The following is a 24451-nucleotide window of genomic DNA, read 5'->3' on the forward strand; positions in this document are numbered from 1 at the left end:
AGTCGGACAGCTCCTTAACCATTGCCACTGCAACTTGTCATTCTCTGTGGAAGTCCAGGGTTTTCAACAGAAAAGACCAAACTGTTCCTAACGGTGCCAGAGTGGGTCATGGAGAGATTGTAGTTTAAAACCACATAATTAAAAATAAGTTTCTTTAAAGCCCTGAATTCTGTTTATAAAAATAGATGGTGAACATACGGTACAACGTAAAAATCCATGTGGTCCTGGAAAAAAAGTAGAAAGCACTTTAGCCTAAACCAGATGTGCGAAAGAGAGCTCCTAAACGTATTTTGTATTTTTTATTTGTGTGTATGTGTGTGTGTTTGTGTATGTGGGAGATATTTTTGGTTCCTGCTAGGCTTCTTTGCAGCAAAGCCCCTTTCTAGAATTTACTTTCCTTTATTAGAGTTGCAGCTCGGCTTTGTGTGGGCCTCTGGGGGTTTTGGCCAGCCGTTGGCAATTTCTCTCAGACACCCAATTACCCCTGACGTCAATGCCGTCTCTCCCATCTCCCTTGGGTGCCCACATTTTTTCCTTTGTAACACTAATAGCTGACTAGCTAAGTGCCTGTTATTTCCTTGGCAGAAGATTTGATTGTGTTTTGGGCCGGATACTAAATCCAAAAACTATGTAAAAATGTCAATAGGTGAGTGCACATTGATTTCGGTTAGTCACAGTGATATTTGAACCCCTTTGGGGGCTCTGTCTGGGGAAGTATTTTACAAGAAAGATAATATAACAGAAAATTACTGGAGCTGCACAGGTCTCTGATGGATTTCTTAGGGGCCTGCTAAGTTTCTGTAGAATCAACAAATGCTTTATTAATCTAAATTTGCGGTTTTTTTCCTGCCTCTCGTCAGACGGTTCGGGCTCACCAGAGGAGGCTCAGTGGGAGCGGGGCGGCCGGCGGCAGAGCCCGGCCCGTCCGGGGGGCGTTGGGGAGGCCGGTGGCGGCCGCGGGCCCCCTCCTCGCCCGGCCGAGGCCTGCGGCGGCAGATAACGCGGGGGACGGAGGGGGTCCCTGACAGCTGTGCGGGGCTGGCGCTGACTGGGAGCGCCTGATAAGGGCCCCGCGCGGGAGCCAGCCGCCAACGCCGCACCGCCAGCGCGCTGCGGGGCCGCGGCGACTGGCAAAGAAAGTTAAACACAACTGGTCCGGGGGCGGGAGGGAGGGCTGCGCTGGAAGATAATGGTAATTGATTGAATCAAAGTCGCAGAGCAGCCTTGTTTTTCCTCGCAATTAATTTTTTTTCTAATTTTCAGACTGAAGTATCCGAAGAGCTCAGGTTGCACTGAGCACATGCTGCACTAAAAGATAATAAGCACATGCCCTCTTCAGCTTTTTGGGGGAAATTCAGGCCAAGAAAAGGCACAATTAAATAAAATGCACCCCCCTTAAAGTTACAAGCGCACGGCTCTGAGCTCAGTGGAGCGTGCTTTTAGGGACGAGGAAAATCAATGGCTTTGTCAGGTCGCCGGGCTGTGTGCTTGCTGGCTGCCGGGGATGAGAGGTCGATTTTGCCCACAAAGCCAGCAGACAGTGACACCAGAGAAGGGGATCATCTGGGGACTCCAATGCGTGGTGTACATGCATTGGTCGTTTCTGCAGCTCTTCTTCCTCTCCTGCTCACCACCACAACCTCATACCCTGTAGCACAAGATGTATGTAGAGGAAAACAGAGATTCATGCCATTGGTATTTTATATCGGTTACTTTCCAGGTTTATTTTAGCCAGTTTGGACCTTTTTCACTAGCAACCTGTCAACCAGAATTTTTTCACTTTTTGAGGGGATTCCCCCAACACAGTGTTCAGAAGCAGTAGTAGTTTGTGTGCTTTAAGTAAGTAAAACCTTTTATACTTTTTAGTCTTTGGCAATTGCATCCACAAGCAGTAAAATCTTATGTCAGCACAGCATGTGGAGTGCAGGATACCTAATAACTAGTAAACCATTTAAAGAAGTCTTCTGCTTGATCAGACATGGTGCTTAACGTATAGTGCTGTATCCTGCCTAGTAGGTAATTAGTACTGAGGGGGGAAAAGCCTCCCCTGTGGACCATGACACCATAGACCTAAACTGGCATTTTTTCACACGTTAGATTTTTCTTTCTTTAGTGGAAGACATTTCTTCACCCATTTTAAAAATCATTCTCTAAGAATTACCAGACAGTATTGAGGGTATTGTATAGCTTAAATGAACCTTGCAAGCGCTAACAGTGTATTCTTCTTCCCATATCAACACTGTGTAGGGTGAGCAGGCAAGCAGTATTGTAGTGCCAGATGACTAGAAATCAAACGTTCGGTAGGACAAAAAAACCTAACCTGGGAAATAAATATTAACCAGGGATTACCGCAACTGACTTTTGCTGTGATTTTGTTGGTTCCCGTCCTGGAACAAGGGCATGTGTGGATGGGCTGGTGAAATGAATGGGCCTTACTGAGGTAAGACACTCTGGTTTATTTTATCATGAAGAGGTGGGGTTTTCACTGGAGCTCTGTTGTGTTTTCCCTAGAGCAGCAACAGAAGATATCTTTGTGCGTGGGCTGAAGTTCATGGGATTTTTCTCAACTGCTGAAACGGTGGAGCATTTGCAGGCTGTTTGGGCAGGAGAAGGGTATTCTGAAGCCCTGAGCTGTGAATCACAGCTGATATCCTAGCCAACAGACTAATGGCTCTGCTCTGCTGAAAGAGCTGGTGATCTGCCTTGACGTGACCATTGGTTATGAAAGGGGAAGTCAGCTGCGAAGAAAGATGACTTTCTTCAAGGCACTGTGTAAAAACTTTGGCCTAATGCCAATGCAGCCATGGCTGATCAATTTAGGCAGGGACGTGGTTGAGATTAGAGGGTCCTTGTGTGGAAAAAAGATTTTTTTCCTTTCTCCTCGTAGGCTTGAGAGCCTACTGGGTTACTGCTGCTGACCTCCCCTCTTTGATAGTCCAGTATAATTAAACCCGCAAATGTAATGAGGTCTGGTCTCTTTGGCCACTGCGATATGGCTGACAGAGTGACACTGGCCTGCTCTGCCTAAATGACAACTGACGAGCTGCGCCTGGGCAGTCGGGTGTCTTACGAGAACAGTGCTTGGAGGACCCATTTCACGCTCCTCCGGCCTTACCAAGGCTGGCCAGTGCTCTGAGCCTGTTGGCCTCAGAAGTGCTGACAGCAACGTGGAAAGCAAGTGCAGAAGTGAAAAGCACTGTGAGGTTATTTGGATAGAGAAAAGTGAGTAAAATTCCTGGAGATACTGCACACCCACACACCGCCTGCCCGCCTTCGTGCTCCTCCATGCTCCGGCTCATTGCTGAGAGCGGGGCTGCAGCCGGGGCTGCGCTGCGGGAGGATGAGCCACGGCTGCTGGCCTTGGGCACCCTCCGAGCTGCCAGTGCTGCCCAGGAGGAGCGCAGGGAAGGACAAAATCTGCTTCTGCTGGGAACAGATTTTAAAAATGTCTCCTGTGCTAAGGGTTGATGCCGAATTTCGGGCTGTGGGTCAGTCTGTGGGACAGTGAGAGCTGGCAGCTGCAGGCAGCTGGAGGAGCAGGCCTCTCACGAACAAGCTCCCGAAATAAAAGGGGTCAGGTTTTAACCTAAAAGTGAAACAAAAAGCCCCCGCCGGCCGCGCAGTCCCATGCCGAGGCGCGGTGGTGGCTGTGGGTTTTCCTGTGCCGCCTCGCCTCCGGTGTGGGCGCTGGCTGTGCGGGGCGCAGGGCCGCGCCTCAGCCCGTGTGCAGCCGCAGCGGAGCTGCCACGGCCGCAGGGTCACGCCGTGCTCCCCACGCTGAGAGCGTCGCGCCGGGCTCCGCACGCTGAGGTGGGGCCTGCTCTCCCGACCCACGCGTGTTTCTGGGGGGTGGAGGGGTCCAGGGGCCCGCAGTGGGCGGTGTGGGGAAGGGCGTGGTGGGGGCGCAGGCCCGGGGCCCGGAGGGAGGAGGCCGCGGGCAGAGCGAGGCGCGGGCGGGGGTACATGGTGGCTGTGGCGGGAAGCAGGGAGGCAGGCCAGCGCTGTGCGGAGGGCACGGCGGGGGACAGTACCTCTGAGGAGGGGGGAGGCTGTGGACACCGGGGCAGTCGGCAGATACTGAGGTGAGCGCTGGTGTGAGGCAATGGCTGCTCCCGTGTCGCTGTCGTTGCCTGTCCTGTGCCCAAGCTGCGCCACGGGCCCCGTGCTCGCGGTGGCCATAGGCAGCCTGCCCACCGCCGGGCTTGCGTGCCCGAGCCGGGGCTGCCGGAGGCGGAGGGTTTCGCTCGGCTCAGGAAGCAGCTGGCGGCACCCGCTCTCTGCTTGCGTTTCCCTCCTTCCTGCAAGCAGGGCGATTTTCATCAGTTGGGCTGGAGGCAGAGGGGGAATGATGCCGGCTAACTTAAAGCACATGCCCTGGGCGGCCTGAGCGGCCCTCATGAGGGGTTACTGCTCCCCAGCACCCCGGGGAACGGGGAATGCAGGCCTGACTCCACACGCTGGACCTGTGCACGCGTGGGGCATCCATGCAGCGGTGAGGTTACCCTGCTCTGCACCAGCTGTCCCAGGGGCTGGCACAGGTGCCTTTCCTGAAGTCCCCTGAAGCAGGAGCAAGCTCTTGCCCACAGGCCACCTCTCAAAACCATTGTAAGTAGGGACATTGGTGTGGCATCTTTTTCTTTTGAGCTTCAAGTGGAGCATCAGCTGATGAACAAAGTCTTAAGGTTTGTTTAAAAAGTGACTTTTATCTGGATTCCCATTTCTTTGCCTTTCCCAGAGCAAGCTCAAAAAGGCATGTTGTTGGGTAGGATAGTGGATAAAGGAGGATTTCTCCCTTGAAAGAGACAGCTGTATGTTAAGATACACCTTAAAGAAGAGAGTAGTTCACTGGGAAACAGTCTTGTATATTTGTTTTGCACATCCTAGCTTTGACATGGACAGCAGGAGATAAATAACATAGTAGGGGAAGAGCTGGGTGAATTCCTGTAGCAGTGACGGTAGGAGAGTAGTAACAGGGTAGCAGCTTCTTGGGAGGTGGTGGTGGCTGGAGGGGAAATATCAGCATGGGAGGGAGCACAAAAGGGAAGAACGGAGAGGGAAACGCCAACAAAATGATTTCTGTCCCTCTGGTAAGAACTTGGGACATTTATGAGTGAAGCAACTGCTGCTTTCATGGGACATTTCCTTTTCCCCGCTTTGTTACAGGCCCCTGAGGTCTTGCAGCCCACGTCTCCTTCCATTCCTGGGTGAGGGTTGTGCCTATTACCAGACAAAAGTGTCGCTAAGGTGTAGCATGTTCTTCAGGTGAATACTTTGAAATCAGGGTTGTTCATGCCATATAATTCACAGAGTTTCACTCAAGTCACAGCCAGAACATTACATCTGCCCTGGAGAATAAGGAGGAAATTCACCAGGTTATTTTAAGTTGGTGCTGTGGAAGCATGCAGGAATATATCCAAGTTAAACTCAAAGGGAAATGGTTGGATTGGTTGCAGACTTCATCAGGTTTATAGTTGTGTTAGGAACCTCACATGAGTCTTTAATAATGTTTTAGAATTAAAAAGTTAAAGGTTTTGAGTAAAAATCATTATGCAAAAATTATCAGTATGAGTATGTATCTCCTATGAGTATGAGAGGGTAAATTCAGTAAGGCATCAGTTAATTTATATTTCAGATAGCCCTGCGTACATAAGTACTGTATTCTAGCAGTATGTATAACAATTAAGCATCAGAGCTATGCTTTGTCTTTTAGTTGTATGCAAGCGTGCAGGAGAGTTGTGAAGTTGTTCTTTCAGCTCATCTAGGGTCGAGTTGAAGGAAGGTTGACTGAGCAATAGTGCCTTTCTGAAGGGTGTAGTCTTTAATTTCATTTTCCTAATCTTGGAATGTGCATTAAATTCTTCTTCTAATTTTGACAAAGTTTCTTTTTTTTTGCCTGGATCTTCATTATGTTGGGAACAGTCTCTCAATTGATTGCCAAGCATTCACCCTCTCTTTTATATCACTTTTATAGCCCCACATTAACCTTGGTCTTGGATTCACAGAGCTGGTGAACAAAGCAGTTGGCAAGGAGGGTGAATGACTTCAGGGAGGAATAGACTTGTATGTTCTGACCATGGAGATGACAGAAAGGTAGAGGAGAAGGTGGAAAGAGAGTGAGCATGGGCTTGAAATCAGGGAGGTGAAGAATAAAATAACAGGACTAGAGATAGGGACAGAGGATGTGAGATGAGATGGTAACTGGCAAGAGGAAGATGAGAAGTGTGAAAATAGTGTGGAGAGGGAAGAAGGGGAAAAGGCAAATAAAAGATAGAGTGGGTCCAGAAGCAGCAACTAAGAAGTGAAACACAAAGGCTAAGATTGTTGACTCAGGAGAAGAAATGAGAGTTGTAAGATGAAATGAGTTAAGTTCAGCAGAGGATGGTATCTTCCACACTGCAAAAATCAGAAACTTAGCAGAAGGAAGAAATACATATACTCTATTTTATGTTTCTGTGCTTTTGGCCAGGCAGTTCTGTCAACCACTGAGCACTGCTCTGCTTTTTCCAACATCGATGGCTGCCTCGTTACCTCCCTGAGGCACTGTCATGGACATGGACTTGGGAAGCAAATGTCCTGCTTCTGGAAAGCATGGCGAGGTAGTATCTTCTCTGCCCAGCAACAGATGGACTTCCAGGAGCTAGTCTGTTAGAGTGGTTTTTCTTGTAAAGTATCGGGCGGTTGGGGTGGGGGGAAGTGATTAAATTTTCTCCAGTATGCCCTGTGACTTTCTTGTGGTAGCATCAAAATAACTTTGAGGAACAGTTCATATAGAGGTGACCTCCATACATCCCTTCCAAACTAAAATATTCTGTGACTGATCCTTCTCACGAAAAAGAAACCTGTAGTGCGATGTGAAGTTTCAGTTTTGTTTCTGGTGCAGTTTGAAAAGGCTTAATGAGCAGTGCTCTGTTCTAGCAAAGTTAAATGAGAATTAACCAGGTAGTTGAATTCCTCAGTCAAGGTCAGAATTCCAATCCCAACAGCAAATGTAGCTTGGGTTCCTTGGGTAAATAACTCAATTAGCTCTGCAAGACGCCCTTGTCTTGAATTAGAGTCAGAGACCACTTTAGGACTTACCCTCCCTTTGCAGCAATACCCATGGGTTTCCAGAAAGTGAGACAGGAAAACGCACACATGCTCCTAGTGATGGCAGCTTGAGCTCATTAGTTTCGATTTTTAGATACACTGGCATTGTCTCAACAGCCTGCTTTTACATTTATGGCCTTTCCAGACTACTTATCTAGGGAAGAAGTGTGCTTTCCATTCGTGCTTAGCCTTCTTCACTTATGTATGGCATAGAGCTCAGAGCCGAGACAAAAGCACACATAAGTAGATGCTTGGACAGCATCTACTGTCAAAGATGCAAAGGGAAGACACAAAGTGGAGGTGGCTCTTTGCTGCTGGCAGTCCTGTTCAGTCATGCCACTATCTTCCTGAGGCCTTTTGAACAACTGCATCAGAAATATCTGAACTATCAGAAAATTACTTCCTCCCACGAATGAGCATGTAGGTATTTTTCTGATGAGATTAAAAAATGAGTCTTACTCCGGACCATCCCTGTTAGTTGGCTCTCTGATTAATTCCTTCTTGTTAATTCATCTTGGAGTGTTTTGGAAGATTACTCAGCATCTGTCAGTCTATGGAAAGGACAGAACATTTGCTGAAGAACCTTTACTGTATTTCTCCCACTAGAATTCCCCACCCAGTGCTGAGGTTTCAAGAGGCTTTGAGTGAGCTGGTTGAACCTCCTTTTGAACCCATCATGGATTTTTTTTTGTATTTTATTTCCTTTAAAGTTTATTTCCTTCCTTATGGCAGCCACCTTTTGCCAAATGAGTAAGGCACTCCAGTTCTTCCTGGCTTTTGCCCCATTTACCACCTTCCAAAAAGATTGCAATGGCTATATGACTGCATCTCAGATTTTCCCCAGAGTGGTCTCTGATTTCTTTTCAATCAGTTCATTTAATTGACCGTGTTTATTTCCCTAGCCCTTGTGGCTCCCTGAGTGCAGCTATTCGTCAGAAGCTGGATGTTAAGCATCCTTTTCATGTTTTACCTGGAGACTGCCTTAAACCATCTCATCTGTTCTTAGCATTTGGGGCTAAGCCCAAAAGGGAAGCGCACTCAATCAAACGGCTATCTAAAAGGATAAAGTGATACTTTGAGACCTGTAACAAGGAGGCAAATGTCCCAGTCCCACCGCTCCCGTGCTTATCCCACCAGAGCTACGGTAGCTTTGAAGGCTTGCTTGGGCAGGGTTCCCAATGCGGATGTTTGCAAGACAGCTAACTGGAACTTGGTGCACGTACCTAGCATGCTGCTCAGATGTCGAGCCTAGGCAGGATGCCCACTTTGGAAAGCAGCTTTGTAGTCCATATTTGCTTAATTTAGTTCTCAGCTGTCCTCCTGAGAATGGCTATTCACTGCGTGTTAGTGTCCAAGAGCAGGGAACGATGGAGGCAACTTTAATCAGAAAGAAGGTGAAGTAACTTGGCACTCATTGGAGTTTGGAGGCTAAATTACCACTTAAAACATCATCCTTACTGCTTGTCTAAGGAGTTTCCAAGCTGTAAATAGGATGGGGAGAAGGATGCCTTTGTATCCTGTGTTTCTCTTTTCTAGATGTTGTCTTGGTGACATTAGCTGCCTTCTTCAAAGTCTACAAAATTCTGTTTGAATGCTTTTCATGCTCTAGTTTGGCATGCAGCGTAAATCCAGGCAAACTGACCTGAGACGGGAATACATTTTCCTCTTCAGCAACTTCTGTCTCTGTCCACTGCTACCATCCATATTGGCAAACACCCATTTCTTGGGAACATCCCGGAGCTATTCTTTCCCAAAATATTTTTAAAAGTGACACAGCACTATCATTCCATAGAAAGTTTGGTCAGCTTCTTGTGCATGATTTTCTAAATCATTGTCCTGTTATTTCCTTATGCCACTTATTTTTATACTGTCCTTTAAAAATAAGCATAAGTCAAGAGTAATTAGGGAGAAACGCACCACATTTTAAATGTAAATAAAAGGAAGCAAATTCTGCGATGTGTCAGTCCAATCAGTGGTCAAATAGCCAAATTTTAATCTTGACAGCTGAGTTAAAGAGAGATCCCTTTAAATAACTTAACATTCCCTTAATGATTCATGAAAGGTAAACTTGAACGTTTGACTTCATTGCAGTAATACAGCTAGTTTAATTTTTTATTATTTTTAAACACACAGCCAGCATGCTGGAGTAAGTTATCTGCAGTGTATTTTTAAAGTCCATATTGAAATATTAGCCATAACTGTCTGCTGTGTATAAAAAGGGGGGGGGGATATGTTTGAAGTTTAATCATGCTTCTACTTACGCTCAGTCCCAGAGCAATCCTTTTTTCTGCTGCTGAGCTCAAACAGCTAGTAGCCAGGTTTGATCTGCTGCCCCATGGAGCAGTGCCCTATGTGAATTTGAAGTTTTCTCAACCCGGGAGGCCTGCAAATAAAGACTAGCCTCAGGTAGCCAGATCTCTCCTTCCCAAAGCAGCTCCCGGGGCGCTGCCTGGAGCAGTCCTCCTGAAATTGTTTCAGGCGATTACTATACACTATCTCCACTACTGCCCCTCTTACCCCTCCTTCCCTCTCCTCCTCCTGGCATAAGGGAGGAGTTTGGGAGTCCAGGAGTCCTATATGACTTCAATAAAATGAAAAAAAGAAAAAAAAAGCAGAGCAGTTTGTAGGGAACTGGCACAGACTGTGGAAACAGGAGCCACAGCAAGACAAAACCCAGTGGCCTTCAAAACTTTTTTCCCTTCTTTTTCACCACATGACTTGGAGGATGTGGACAGTAATTAAAGGACCCCCTAGCTCCTCATTTTCTGTGCCTGGTCCTTTGATCTGGTTTGTGTCGGGTAGCTATTTTCATTGTTCCTGTCTTTTCTTTTATTCTCACCCAGCCCCTTTGATGTGAGCAATGATGATCTTTAATTCCAAAACAGGAGATGGGCAGGATAGCATTACTGGCCTTACATAATGCATCTTTCACATCTTATTTTTAAACTTGAGCATAATAGGTGTAAGTCGGAGTCTGGGCAGCATTAACCCCTTCCATGCAGGAGAACTGCGGAGGAGGTTAAGAGCCTATCACTTTTGGTAACGTCAGTCAGGTTAATCTTCTGTAGATGTCTACAGATGCATTTGCAAGAAAGATTATTATTATTATTAATTTCCTGCAAAAATGATGGATCTCTGAATATAATCTGGAGGGAGTTTGTCCTAATTGTTCCCATGTGGGAAAAATGTGCTGAGAAAGAACAGTAAAGCTAATGCAGTTATTCTGACTGGCTTCACTTGGCAGCACAGTGGGAGTGAAGCATACTGTTTATTAGTGTATGTTAATAAACTATAAGGGACAAGCTGCGGGTGGCGGTTTATAAACTGTTACCTCAGGTAGGATGGATGACAATATGGAGGTTATTAGCAACACTAGCAGGAGAGAAGGGCTGGAGGTTCTTATTGTTGTCTTGAAATCGCAGAAGCCCGTTATGTCTCCACGCGCTGCATCTCTATCACGGGACGAGCGAGCAGAGTAGCTGCACTCAGCTTCGAGGAGCCAAGGAGCGTGGCACCCCTGCTGCAGGTCATCGAGGCTGGAGCCCCCTCGTGCCAGACCATCTGAGGTGGCACATGCAGAAACCCCTCTGCCACCCCATCTGGGGGGCACCCCTGAGCCAGGCTGTCCGGGGTGGCATCCGCGGCACCTCTGTGTCATGCTTTTTGGGGTGGCACCTGTGAGACCCTGTGCCTCACCACGCGGTGCAGGGTGGTCCCTGTGGTGCCCCGCCGCAGCCCCGGGGAGGCAGGTGGTGCGGGCAGAGCCCCATCCCTGGGGTGTCCCTGGGGAGGCCGCCGCACCGGGGGGCTGCCCTGGGGAGACGCCGCATTAGCGCAGTCCCCATCTGCCTTGGCGGCGCCTCCTCCCCGCGGGCCCCAGCAACAATGGCTCTGCTTCTGCTGCCTGCGCCCTGCCCAGCCAGGCCTGGTGACATTTGCAAGGTTCAGTTGTCACAGCACAATTCACTCGGGGAAATACACCTGTGATTGTAAATAGGTAGCCCAGAATTTTCAAACTTCGAGACTCGAGGCACCCGCACCCAGTTAACTCTAAATGCCACGAAGGGGGGCTCATCTTTCCCCAGTGCCTTTTGTTTAAGCAGGCTTTGTGACTAGCTGGAAATTCAGAAAATTAGAGGTCTGCTGCTCAGCCACTTAAACACCGATGTTTTAACATTGTGTCGCTATTTTCCATGTTCAGAAGCAGTTTAAAATGGGCACAAATTTAAAAAAACACCTATAACATTGTCCCTGTTTTTCTGGGAGAATTCATTTTAGGCAAAATATAACAAGTTGTCGATAAAAAATAACAAAGAAGCAGTGAGGATGGCAAAGGTTAAGTGTGGTAATGGAGAGAGGATAATATGCAGCTTGATGTATCTGATATGTTTTAGTTTAATGCCTGCCTTTTTATTTTCATTCACAAAGTATGTATGCATACCCACCTCTATGTTTGAATCAATTTTAGATGTGGATTTATACGCTTGTGACACCAGCTCTTTTAGGGACATAAAATGGGTGTTATGTTTGTGTAGTTCTTAAAATAACAGCTGTTTATTAGATAACTTTCAGGGCGATTCTTATAATATGTTACGGTCCTGCATCAGCAAAGTACTTAAGCAGATGCCTAACTTCAGCACGTGACTGGACACGTAGGCTTTCGAGCCTGTGCTTGTTTAAACCTGGGCACATGCTTAAATACTTTGCTGAATAGGGGCCAAGACCAGAAGTAGTGAATACCTATAATTAACTTTGCTAAATGACTTACAATATGCCACTTGTTTCCGTGTGTTTTTAAATTTCCCACTTGATTATCATTTGAGTTGAACTTTTTGTCCTTGTCTGCCAATCTCTCTCTTTTTTCTTTTTAATTCAGTTGGTTCCTTCAGAATATTTCTGAGTTCGGAGTGAAGGAGGAAAAATTCTCTTCCAATTCTTCCAGTACAGTTTATCCCTAATACCAGTGGGGTTTTTTAGCTTTGGTGCGCCAAGGAAATATAAAGGAAGAAAAGGTAGTACAAAGAAATAATGTTTTACTGGAGCAGCTTCTAGAGCTGGAAAAAGTCGACACACTTCTGAGATCTGGCAGAGGGACATGGAACCTGTAATCTTGTCCACTTTTTCCAGCTATATCAGCTAATCTAATAATAAAAGCTTGTAGGACGATGTAATTTCTTTTTTTAGACAGAGCAAAACAAACACTGAAATTAGAAGGGCGAAAGTTGGCACCAACACATTCCTCAGTGAGTACTGGAGCCTTTTCTTGAGTTCGAAAGGAAAGAAAAAAATTCCTCTTTCCAAAGCCACCCTGTTTTAAGGGCTCGAGCACGCCCAGATAGCCTCTAGTTAGGTTTCAGCAGTCTAATGAAGCCTGCCTTTTTTGTGATTTCACTGCACATACTCCCTGCCTGCCTTGATTGGCAGCTGGGTAGCAGACCTCTGCAGCTGTGACAATTTGCCTGAGGGAGACTGTAAGTGTCTCATTGAAACTTGCATTGTAAAATCTTCCAAAGTGCCTCCCATAATATTAGGCACAGGAGAAAAACACAGGTGTGAAAAACTTTCACAGATCCCACGAGTTCAATGTCTCTTGGCAGCCTTGGTGGATTCGGTGTTATAATATAAATTTTAAACTTGCGTTTACGAAAAAGAATTTGTTCCGTCTTCTGTCACAAGGAAAAGTGGTGAAAACGGGTGGTGCTTGCACCATGCTCACCTTCACCAGGATGATGAGGACTGGTCATCCACCAGCGAAGCCATTCTGCCTGCCGTAACTCAGCAGCAGATTCCAGCGTGGAGAGGACACAGGTGTCCTTGCTGCTAAGGCATTTCGCTGGCACAGCAGCGTTTTAGGAGTTCGTATTTTCTGAGTGAAGGCACGGTCTCATACTGTCCAAAAATGAGCACTCGGTGATTGATTCTGCTTCCGCTGAAGGAGGGATTTGAACACGTAAGTGGTGTCTCGATGAAATCAATCTTCCTGTGCGTATGTAAGATTTTATCATTTTCTCCTCTTCCACTGGTTAAGTAGCTTAACATACTACTCATTGGCACTAGCACATGTGTGAGATACAGCATTGCTAGTGTTACTGGAAGATGAATCTCAGCTTCTGAAAGCCTGATGCCTTTGCTGGTGTGTTTATTCCTAACTGCGTGCCTGCACGTCACGGTGACTTCGCTTCTCACATTTGCCAATAATGAATCTCGATATGACTGCGACCTTAAGATCTGGCACATCAACAGTCTCGGCGGGGTCAACACAGTACTCAGAAATTAAAGTTCTGAAGAAATGCAAGCCGCTAAATTTAGACTTAAGAAATGTGCCTGATTTGAGTGAGCTGAGGGTATGCTGATAGGTGCAAGTTTCCCTGAGAGCCAGACAGGCTTTATTTGTTGCTTAAGAGGAGGAGATTTTAGTTAAGTTGGAACATTTGATTTGTTTGCCTGAATTGTTTTTGATTAGTGACTGAGTGCAAGGTTAAGCTTTAATAACATACTCATTGTGATAAAATCATGTTGGTGAGTGACACATGTGCCTAAAAAGATTTAGATACACTACTCTTTTAAACAAATATAATTTGAAATGCTCTAGAAATAAACACATAAGAAACAAAGACAAATGTAAAGATTTTTTTTAAGTCTTTCTGGGGCTAAGATTTTTTTGACAAGACTGGCTTGTTCTGGCAAGCTGGGTTAACAAGGCAACATGGCTGAAGCATTGATAAAAGAGAAACTGTTTTGAATTTAGTAATGAAAAGTGTTAATGCATCACTGAGTTTCTGCTGTGGTGAACTGGTGACAGACCCAGTGGCTAGTTAAAGCTGAAAACAGCAAGTGTTATTGGGCCTTGTCAAATTTCAAATTAAAATGACATTGAAAAGTTTTGTGAAAGACTCCTGGTACTCTTTACGTTCTTTCTGGAACCGCAGTGTTTGGTCAATTCAAGACAGATCAATAATGTTGCTGTAATACGTAGATTTTGTGAGTTGATAGTTGCAGTAGGGTTGAGGTTATTTTAGTTCCAGACTCTTATCAGAGTTTTCTGCTTTCAGTGCTTTCCGCAGACTGTCCTAAGAGCCATGAAACCTGTGCTGATGTATAGTGATTTAATGTACTGTAAACTACACAAGAGGGCTCGGTTTCATGGATGTGTGAAGCTTTTGTATAAATCTTTCTAGTGGTGTCAATTGAGAAGTTGAACTCAAAGTTCAGTTGAATGTTTGTGATATCAGTTGAAAGCTCAGCTTGAACTACTCACACAAGGCTGTTCCATTCCATAGTGACATTTTAAACAAACTTTGCACAGCAGTTCAGTATTATGTTTCTTATTTCACAGATGAGGAAACTGAGGCACAAACCTATTGAATTCTTTACCGCTCTCATGCACCCAGGAGACCATTAGCAGAGCACAGAGTCTCCGATCAGTGCTGCTGGTGTGCTGTTGACAGTTGTGTACTGCTCCTTGGCTGGTGGGGCAGTATGGCTTGTCAAAGAGAGGGAGTTTTGTCTCTTCAGTGAGGAAGGGAATGGATTTAAATGGCAAAGCTTGGGAAAACCATTGTCTTCTTTTTTATGGCAGTGAACATGTTGTCACGTTCCTTTGATTACCAAATAAATAAATAAAACTGCAAAGGAGATGGTAGTTTTGGAAAAAAACCACAACAACCTGTAGTCTAAAGCATCTGTTTTCTACTGTATTTTTCACCCTGATCTCTTTTTATATATCCAAAACATTAAGTGACAGGATTTGGCAGAATCAGATCTATACAGTAGAGCTTAATGATCATGTAGCAGGGAATAAATACAGCCCCTCAAGCCTGCTTAGTTCTCACACATGCACGTGAGCAGGGATTGGGGGAAGGAGTGTTGTATTTTTCTTGGAAAAGGACCTTTTCGCTTGCTCCTAATCCGGCACCTGGAGGTCCAGCTGTGCTAGCTTGAGGCTGTGTGTAGTCTCATGCATGGGAGAGATGATGGACAGATCGCTGTACAAGCTGAAACGTTTCACGTCTCTACAGGCAGTATGTATTGCTATATTTGTGGATAGTGGCAGTGCAAAACTGGAGGTGGAATTACTCTTCAAACAATGATTTGCCAATAGTGCTACAGTCTAGACTGGTTTCTGTTGTGATTTGCGGAGAGGACCAGCAGCGCGTGGATTTTCCAGCTTTGCTTGCTAGTGCTGCAGCAGCTATGGAGCTGTTGCGCCTGCCATCATTGCTTCCCGTCTCCATGAGCTGACTGTAAATTATTTTCCCTGGGCTGAGCTCTGCACATGGCCTGGAAATGTGTTGCTCTGGTTATGTTTGGCTTGGTCCTCTGCTAATTTATACCAGTTCTACTTCAGTGTGTTTCCATTGGCTTAATTCAATGGCAGTATTCCTAATTTACTTGGGTATAAGTATCAGGATCATTACTTCTAACAGTTTGGTTCTCTTGATTTATTTTTGTTCTTCAGTCACACAAATGCCAAGGTTAATTTGCTCTTAAACACTTGATTTCCTAGTACATAAAAGTGACTCCATATTTAAAGAAGAAAGTAGAGAAGGGTTTTATTCTGAAAAATGGTCTAGGTTGGGGGTGGTTGGTTTTGTTTTGATTACAGAACTTTGAAACCACTGGGTTATCATTTGAGAACATTTGAGATCTAAGAAATTTAATTTTGCAGTTACTGGTACTCTGGGATCTTCTGGATTGGAAGCCGATACGGGGTGGCATGTACTTGGTCCAAAATGTTTGCAGGGCCTTTAATAATAAGTGATTTTAATAGAGACCTTCTCACAGCAGAGGAGAACTCAGATATATATGCTGTGCTTTAACAAAGATGCTATGCCTCCACAGTGTACATTAGTCAGGGAGTTAAACAAGCATCAACATTAAAACAGACATTATCCCCTGCAGTGTATTTTCTTAGTGCTTTGTCCATTACAGCTCTCGAATGCTGAGGTTTCTAGTCCTTCCCATTGGAGGCAGCTCTTTTGTAGCATTTATTGCGGATGTCTTCCTGGTGGCTAGCGTAAAATTTTGTTTTCTGATCTCCTTCTGCCCTTCCCAATGCACTCGGAGGAATGCGGTAAGGGTGTTTACCGTATGTGAACCCCTTGTAAGCAGTTCCTGCACCCTCCTTTGCTGTTCTTTAACAAAGATACATATAATTAGACCTTTTAGCCTTTCCTCATAAATCAGTCCATTCAGCCCATTAATCACTTCTGTTGCTGTCTTCTGAATTCTCTCCAATTTGTCATTGTCCTGTGGCTGGGGACAGCTCGGTGACCGCGGCCCTGCGTGGAGGTTCAGTACCAGCCTGCTGTACCCGGGGACAGGATTTATTTGTTTTGTCCCTCTTTCCCTTTGCTTCAGTCCCAGTCAGAATATATATCCTACGCACTCTGCATAATCACTTCTTTAAAACATTTATGGAGATAATTTGCAGTCTCCCGGACTCTCGATCATTCTCTGATGTCGGGTTAGCAGAGGTTGAAAGGGAAAAGGATTGAACGTGACACACTTTGCTTCCCTGCCTCCCTCCCTTCCTTCCCCCGCTCCCCACCAAAATAAACAACACAACTCTGTTCAGTGCATACGGTCATACTGAATGTGAGGACAGAGGTAGCATTAGAGTGGGAAAAAGATGCTGAAAATATAATTGCCTAATTGTGAATCCTGAGTAGTGCAGGCAGCAGGGGCAGCCCTGACTGGAAGAAATCAGAGGGTCACTAATTCACACTGCCAACATTCTAATTAGCTGTGCAAATGTAATGTTTATATTGTTGGGGATAGATTACAATATCCATTGTAGAATGGAAAGAAATAAATGAATTGTGTCAGTGGAGCTGTGTAGAAAACACTCCTGCCGCCCCATTAAACCATGAGAAGTAGCTTAGCTACTAAAAAAAGTTTGTTTTCAGACTGATGCGCAAGTCTAATTGGGTTTCCAAAGAAAGGAACATGTTTTAATTATTAATTAGAAATCAGAGGAGTAAAAGAGTGGAAATCTGCTTCAGCTGGAGGTTTTGCTCAATGCTGGGTTTCTTCTTAATAAGCTGAAACATTCCAGGCCTGCCTTAGTTAGCGGTTGGGTGCAGTGGCTTTACTCGGGGGGTAGACATCTTAATGCTCGTGTAATTATCATGTAATTATTTTGTAATGTGGGATCAAAATTTTGCATAGATGGCATTCTTTCACTGAACTTGAAAAATAAAAAAGTTGTGTTCATTAATGCAGTGATTCAGTCATTTTGGTTTAAGAAACAGGGTTCCCTCACCCCCTCCCTCTCTCTTTAATACACAAATATTTTGAAACAGTTTTAGAGATGGTGACTTCAAGATAAATAGAATTATTTAATTTAGATTTTGTTAAATATTTATCAGATTTCTTGTTGGTAATACTGCCTTTCAACAGAAGTGTCAAGTGGGTTGCAATTATCATCAGAGCTGATAGGTACACATGAGTGACGATCATGTCTGCTAATAGAGGGTGCGCACGTTTGTAAAGGGGGATTTTTGTGGAAGGTACTTCCTATGAATTTTCCTCCCTGTTGCCATTGAACTTCTGGAATCAAAGTTGTTAAAGACTGATAGACTTTGTCAGAAGATGTTAAGTGGATTATGGCCCATCATTATAAATATTCCCAGTGGAGTGACACGGTATGTTCTAATGAACAGAGACTGCGGAGCCGCCTTTGGACTTGTGCTTTCTAATGCCTAGAAATACGCTTGAGCAGATTCATACTCCTGTTTACAACTGCAGACAGCTTGTCTGCACAGATGAAAATGTTATCAGGCAAGTGCTGTAGCTCTTACTTCTGGAAATCACTGACAGCCTGGATCCAAGCCGAATCACAGGTTAAACCTGAGAAATTATAGAACATACTGAGAGCCACTGGCTGTTGAGTTGCCAGATGTTTGTAGATACATGTGCATCTTAAGGGGAACTGCCCGTTTAATGTCTCAGCTTTGGTAAGAAACGGGGACAGGAAAGAAGAGCAGTATGGCTCCCATCTGGCTCCCTCAGTGCAGCAGTAAATCCTTGTGTTAGTGGGGTGCAACTGTGAGGAAGTACAGAGCTGTCTCTTGATATTGCTGTTTCATAGTAAAAAAACCCATGGCCGAGATGGGGAGGATATAGCTAATGTGAAATGGATGGCTTCCTTCGGGGTTATGGCTTGCATTAGCTCGTAGATGTGGCATTATGATAAACAAAATGTCTGACTTAACAACTGTTAGGAAAATTTCAATTGGCCTTTTTTCATGTGTCTGCTGAAATTGTTATGTTTGAAAATGTTTGGTTTGGATTCACAAAAGAAGTTAAATATCCTTATTGTGGCCCATTGAGCCCTTGTTTCTGCTGGTAAGACTCAATATATCTTCTTCCAAAACCTTGTTTTAGGAAGTCCATGGGAAAAGATAGTTTCTTGGTTTTTTATTTGTCAAATAGGTGCACTGTAGTGTCCTACCCCTTCTCTATAGTTTATTTACATGCTGCTTAGTCATGAAAGATTTGACAAAGATAGATATCAATATCAAGAAGGGACATAATGATTTGTGCTGCTCCCAAGAGTTGATTCTGCTGGTGTGGATTGTAAGGTGGCCCTGGTCCCCCCTCTCTACAAAGTTTTCCCTTTTATCAAAAAGGAAACAACCTTCATGACTTGTATTCTCCCAGGGGAAGTCAGGTTAAGCTTCATACTGTAATGGAAGTAACAAGTAATTAAGAATAACAAGCAGTTGTGATTAAAAAATCAAAATACAACCTTCACTCTCAAGGGGCCATGTGTTGGCAAAAGTATTCCTCAGCTGAACCGTACGGGTCGGTGGAATGTTGGATCTCCTACACATACTTGCATTGGGAAAAGGCTGTAAAAATTAGTGACTTGACATATTATTGCCATGTTTCCTTTTGATCGTGCCAGACATCTACAAGGCTCTGTCACATCCTTGTAGGAGCATAAATGTGTGTTTCTGCAAACCAAGTATCTTCCATTCAGAGTTCAAAAGCATGTGGGTCCTTGGTTAAAAAAAGGTCAACTTCTACCAAAGATGTTTGTTTCCTCGGTCAGATGATAGAATAGATGGTCCTGTCCCTTCCCCTCCCTTGCTGGAACTTGGAAAATAGTTACAAGCACCATTTTGAGGGCTATTTTGGAGAGTGTCTGGCAAATGCTTTATGTCAAAACATTCATCTTTTCCCTCTATGGGCAAAGAAAGAGCTCAACTCACTTAGGTGTTCATTGGTCACACTACGAAGGCTAGGAATACCATCCAATTCAAGAAGTCTGGACTTCTGCTTTTGTTTGAAGGCTTGAATTAGTCCTTTATTTTATGGAGGCTGCTTTATCTTTTTGTGAAAAAGGAACCACAAACAAAGTGCTGCTGTGAACCAATGTAATAGAGATGTATGAGACATCATGGATAGTCTTTAATTAACTTCAGCAGCTTCATGGAGACCTTGCAAGAGGGTTTTAGGCTGAGATTAGTACAAGGATACATACTGATATATTAAAAAGGGACATCACGAGGCCTCATGTGTGAGTGTGTAAATCCATGTGATAGGACTGTTGACACTTTGAGTTCTCCAGACATCTTGAATATGTTTTCCTGTTGAGTATCCTGGCACAGCTTTCCAGAAGATCAGGTCTTCTTCAACAGATTATCAAAAATGCGTCCATGCCCTGTGACACCACGGATACTGCTTGCCTCATCTGTCTCAACTGCTGGAGTAATCCCTGTGACCGGGTTTTGAAAGCAGCTTCTCTGTGACATCCTCAGCCAGGCCATGAGCATGGTGTGAGCAGCACTGTTTAGCAAAGGTACTCTTTTCAGCTTGGTGGTTTCTTCATCCACTGCAGCTCCAGAAAGCTCTTCTGTTGCATGGGAAAGGATGTGATCAACAGCAGTAGCATGTGCCTAGCACTGCCGTATGATTTGCAGAGGTACTTGAGAGATGCCTGAAGGGTGCTTATGTTCATGTTGCCATTTTCAGTAATCAACTCTTATTGATTTTTCCAAGAAATCAAAGTTCTTTTATAGTAAAAAAGTATGGAGGTTTCTCTTTTACTGGCAGATTTTTGATTTCTAAAAGTTCCAGCAACTTAGAAGTATTCTTGCTTTTTGGCGCCCCTTGCTTCAGCACACACAGAAACCTGTCTTTGAATCAGTCTGGGTAGTGTTTCACATGGTATGGTACATTTGCTGATGTACTGGTTTTCTTTCTAAGCTGTCTGTGGAACAACTTGCTGCTCCCTTCTTCCATGAAAAAGCCCAGCCATCTCAGTTACCCCTCAGCACAGCTGAACCCCAACACAGCCAAGGTAGCATGCATATCTAACTAGCGTGCAGGTAGCACTGACCTTGAGAGCTTCATGATGGTAACCAGAGCATCCAGTTTGGGAGTTCAGTAGTATACTGTTTGCAAGTTCTTGCATTTCATAATACCAGTAGAAATGTTTTTAATGGAATACATACTCTCAGGAAAGCAATGAATTCAGGCCCACAAAGACATAGGTACGGATTTAGATATTGCTTAGTCTTTCTTATTTTGCAGAGGCTTTTGCAGTCTGCTACACTGTGTTGAGTTAACCTGGACAGTCTGCCTGACACCCACCCAGCTGCTCTCTCACTCCACTTCCTCAACAGGACAGGCAGAGAAAATAAGACGAAAAATTTCGTGAGTCAAGATAAAGACAGGGAGATTGCTCTAGCCATTAATGTCATGGGCAAAACAGACTCAACTTGGGAAAAATTAAATTCATTTTAATTTATGCCACAGGAGGTCTGGGAAATGGGGGGTTATGGTCAGTCCAGTGATGGTCAGTCAGTGGTGGGTCTGTTGCGGAGCTGCCTGTGTCCAGCACAGGGCACCCGCTGACCTCTTCTCACAGGAGCCCCCTCTTGCAGCCCCCCTGCTACCAAAGCCTGGACACGTACACCCAATACATACGCACATTTCCATCCTGTGCTGTGCTGCGTGGGCCCCGACCAGCCTGACCCCTGGCCTCCAAGCAGATGTCTCCAACTTTTCTTGCTTGCTGTCAGGGTAAGTCGGTGATGGGCTCTCACCCGAATGTTGATTCTGAGCCCAGCTTGTGGAGGCACCCTTTGATGTTTTATTTTGGCTTCTCGCCAAGGGGTCCAATTTTTAAGGCACTGGGATAATGATCAGATTATTATTATTACCCCTGCTTCAGAATTCGCTGTTCTGCAGACGCTGTGTTTCCTGCACTCTTGCTGGGTAGCTAGTTAGCAGAATGTCCCTGAGAAGGACATGCCACCAGATGCAAGATCCGTTTCTGTGATGCTGGGAGGAATAACACGAGGACTGCAGAGAATTGCCTGACTGTTCATATGTTAATGTCACAGACTGTGGCTCGCTCTTCTCTGCTTGCCTAAGTTAGCCATCCCACAGCACTGTTTGGAAACAAGTACAATGTGCTTGGTGAGTCGGCAAAAGCCTTCCTTGCTTTTGTCTGGATACCTCGTCACGTACGTTAGCATGTCTCAGTGCAGGGCTGTGTGTGCAGTGTAGTAAAACTCAGTCTGGAATTGATACCTGTCTGGAGTTTTCTGTGTATTTAGGTAGGCAATTCAGGTTTACCAATCATTCCAAGTATTTGTGCTTAACTCTTCAGAATAAGTACCATTCAGATTTATGGACTGCCAAATTTATTAACCTAAGCAAAAAGAAGACAAAATGTATATCTGATCCATTGAATATCCTATCTTTTGGCAGATCAGGAAGACAAAAGAAAGTCCGGAACACTTGCCTGGAATAGAAATCTTCAGATATGATCATTTGGTGTAGAAAAAGCTGGCAGAGCAACAAAGGTTGCCTATATTTAACATTCATAGCATTTTACTGCTAGATACAGTGGATAACTCAGATGTCAAAAAATACGAGACTTTGCACAAAAGCTGGTTTTTATTCATTTTGTGACACTCTTCCTAATGCTACCCAAACCGGCATGTGTTGGTCTAATGGCCCTTCTGTATCTCCATTTTTATATCTCTGTAGCTGTTTGGAATTTGGAAATTCTCGATTGCCCTGTGTACTGTAACATTTTGAAACTACGCTTGAGCGTAAATGTATTTTGAGGCCCCTGTTTGCTTAAATGGTAGAAACACTGAATATAAAATAGAATACATTAGTAGTTTGCTGACTTAAAAGATAGCAATTATTGTGAGCAGAAAGAGTTAATCCTAGACTTTTAGCTCTGAGCTTAGTTTATTGAGCTTCTGGATACATGTGTTAATTTTCTCAGATGAGGGATAATGGATGTCACTTGAGAAAACAAGACTGATTTGGGTTCTTTCATAGTTTGTGGGTTTATGTCCCACATGGTATAGAAGCAGGCTCTGGGAGATTGCCTGAAATATGCCTGGCCTCTCAGCTGCACTAAAAATAATTCCTGCTTCCCATATTTCTAGAAGTAATTCTGAGATGCGGCAAACCTTATCAGCTCCTTGTTTAGGAAAAGGATTTCACTTCAGCTTTCAAATAGCAATAAGGGAATGGTTTTTAGGGGTGACTGGTGTATTTCTAAAATACTCCTTTGTAAGGATGTATGTGTGTTTTGGAGGGGTTTTTGTTCTGTTTCATTGTTATGAAGTGTTCTTGGTTGGGTGACCTTCTTTGTTTGAGAGCAGCAGTTCACATTGGATTTTTGCAAAATGGGTTTGATAGTCCTTGCTTTACTAAGCACTAGCACCTAGATGACAGTAATTCACCCTCTAATACCCCCACAAAACCCATTCCTGCAGAACTTGACATGATTTGCAGTCTCCGTAAAGGAGGAACATAGGACTTAAGCAGTGCCTAGAATTAATTTTTTGACCTCCATTTCAGTTATTGGTTGAAGTATTAGGCGCTTCAGACAACTGAGCTGTTCTTGCTATAACCTGGCACTTAGCACCTTATAACAGAGTCACACCATCAATTCTGTGGCATTCATGCGTCTCCTTCATAATGTGAAGGGGGAAAAATTGCAAGGAAAGTTGCTGCCCAGCATCAGAGAGTTTAAGACTGCCAGTAAAATTGATCTTAGTAGTGATAATAGTTCAATTTAAGCCAACACAATCACAACCGTTTTATTAATATTGGCTTACCGTCATCCATTTTAACTGTAATGCATTGCCAGTGAATGCCAACAAGCATCCCGAAGTCAGAGTACTTGTTTGAGATTTGTGGTGAGCAACACAATACATGTTCAGAGGCGTTATTTTATTTATTTCCTTCCAGAGACAGAAAAAAATGCTGGCAATTAAAAGTTTTGAGAGAGACTTTTTTTCCAACACCTATTTTAGGGAAATATGTGAATGGAAAATTTTGTTTCCATGAATTCAGATAACATCTGCATTAGTATGGTACATCGTAAGGATCATTAATGTTCAGAGTATATTATCAGGTGTTCTCTAATGCACTTTTGATGAGCTTTAATGATGCTTGCTGTAGTGTTTTTTCATCTCGTCTCTCCCTCCCCCTTTTTTTTTCCTGCTTGATTGTAATAATGACTTAACCCAGGTGGTAGACTCTATCCAGAAAGTGCCCAAGGGAAATATTATTCCCTAGTACCAGCAAACATCACACATAGTCGTTGAGTTCACTGTTGTAGTTTCCCCAGGAGAGAAGATCTTGGCTCTCCCCTTGGGTGTCTGGACCTGCCCTCCATTTGCAGTCTAATAATCTGGCTTTGGGAGGAGACGGAGAAATGGCAGAAAGAAACAGGATGAAAAACGTAAGTGGAGAGGAAGGAGAGAAGCCAGTATGCATGGCAACTTTTAAAATTACTGATTTCTGTTAGAAAATAACTTATCGTAGAATAAGATCCTGGAAAGTGTTTGGATTATTTGATTAGTAAGGCGCACAGTGCTGTTCAAAATGGCAAGGCTGAGTGCATGCAAGGATAGAGATTTTTCTCTTTGGATGTCTTGGGTTAGAGGTTGGTTGTGATTCATGCTAGGAAATACTTTTGGTTTTTTGAAATAACTGATATCTGTCGTTGGTAATTGTCTTTTAATCTGCATTGTCAGTCAGGAAACTTAATTTTAAAGCTGTAGTTTCGTGGTCCGTTTTATGCCATTCTGTTGCACAGAAAAGCAAGCTTTAAAGTAAGCATCACAGATATATTGTAGCTTCATGGAGTAAGATGCCATATAAAAGAGCAAAAGTGAAAATACAGGCAGCGGTGAAAGAAAAACATTACAAATACCTTCAACTGAGCAAGTTCTTTGTAGTAGTGAGTTTGCAGAGTGTCAGGTATCACTCACTGTGTGCCATTAAGATTTACTGGCAGTAGCCAGCGTCTGCACCACACGCAAGAGTAAATCATGTCAGTTGTTTAAAAGATGGTCTCTTGTAAGTTTACCCAGGT

At 44.2% G+C, this 24451-nt stretch overlaps 1 protein-coding gene across 6 annotated transcripts in view; it reads left to right on the plus strand.

Annotated features, from left to right (window-relative positions):
• ZNF423 (zinc finger protein 423) overlaps positions 1-24451 on the plus strand; it is a 235714-nt gene that overhangs the window by 92476 nt on the left and 118787 nt on the right. Inside the window, exon 1 of one of the 6 annotated variants that reach the window (XM_075434007.1) lies at positions 3691-3810. The exons of 4 other annotated variants lie outside the window; for them this stretch is intronic. The gene's annotated coding sequence lies outside the window, so the exon portion shown is untranslated. Of the gene's footprint in view, positions 1-3690; positions 3811-12947; positions 13037-24451 lie in introns of those variants that run through there. One more of the 6 variants, XM_075434006.1, reaches the window with a different exon arrangement.

The sequence above is a fragment of the Opisthocomus hoazin genome, chromosome 12 (genome assembly GCF_030867145.1).
Source record: "Opisthocomus hoazin isolate bOpiHoa1 chromosome 12, bOpiHoa1.hap1, whole genome shotgun sequence".
Taxonomy (NCBI): domain Eukaryota; kingdom Metazoa; phylum Chordata; class Aves; order Opisthocomiformes; family Opisthocomidae; genus Opisthocomus; species Opisthocomus hoazin.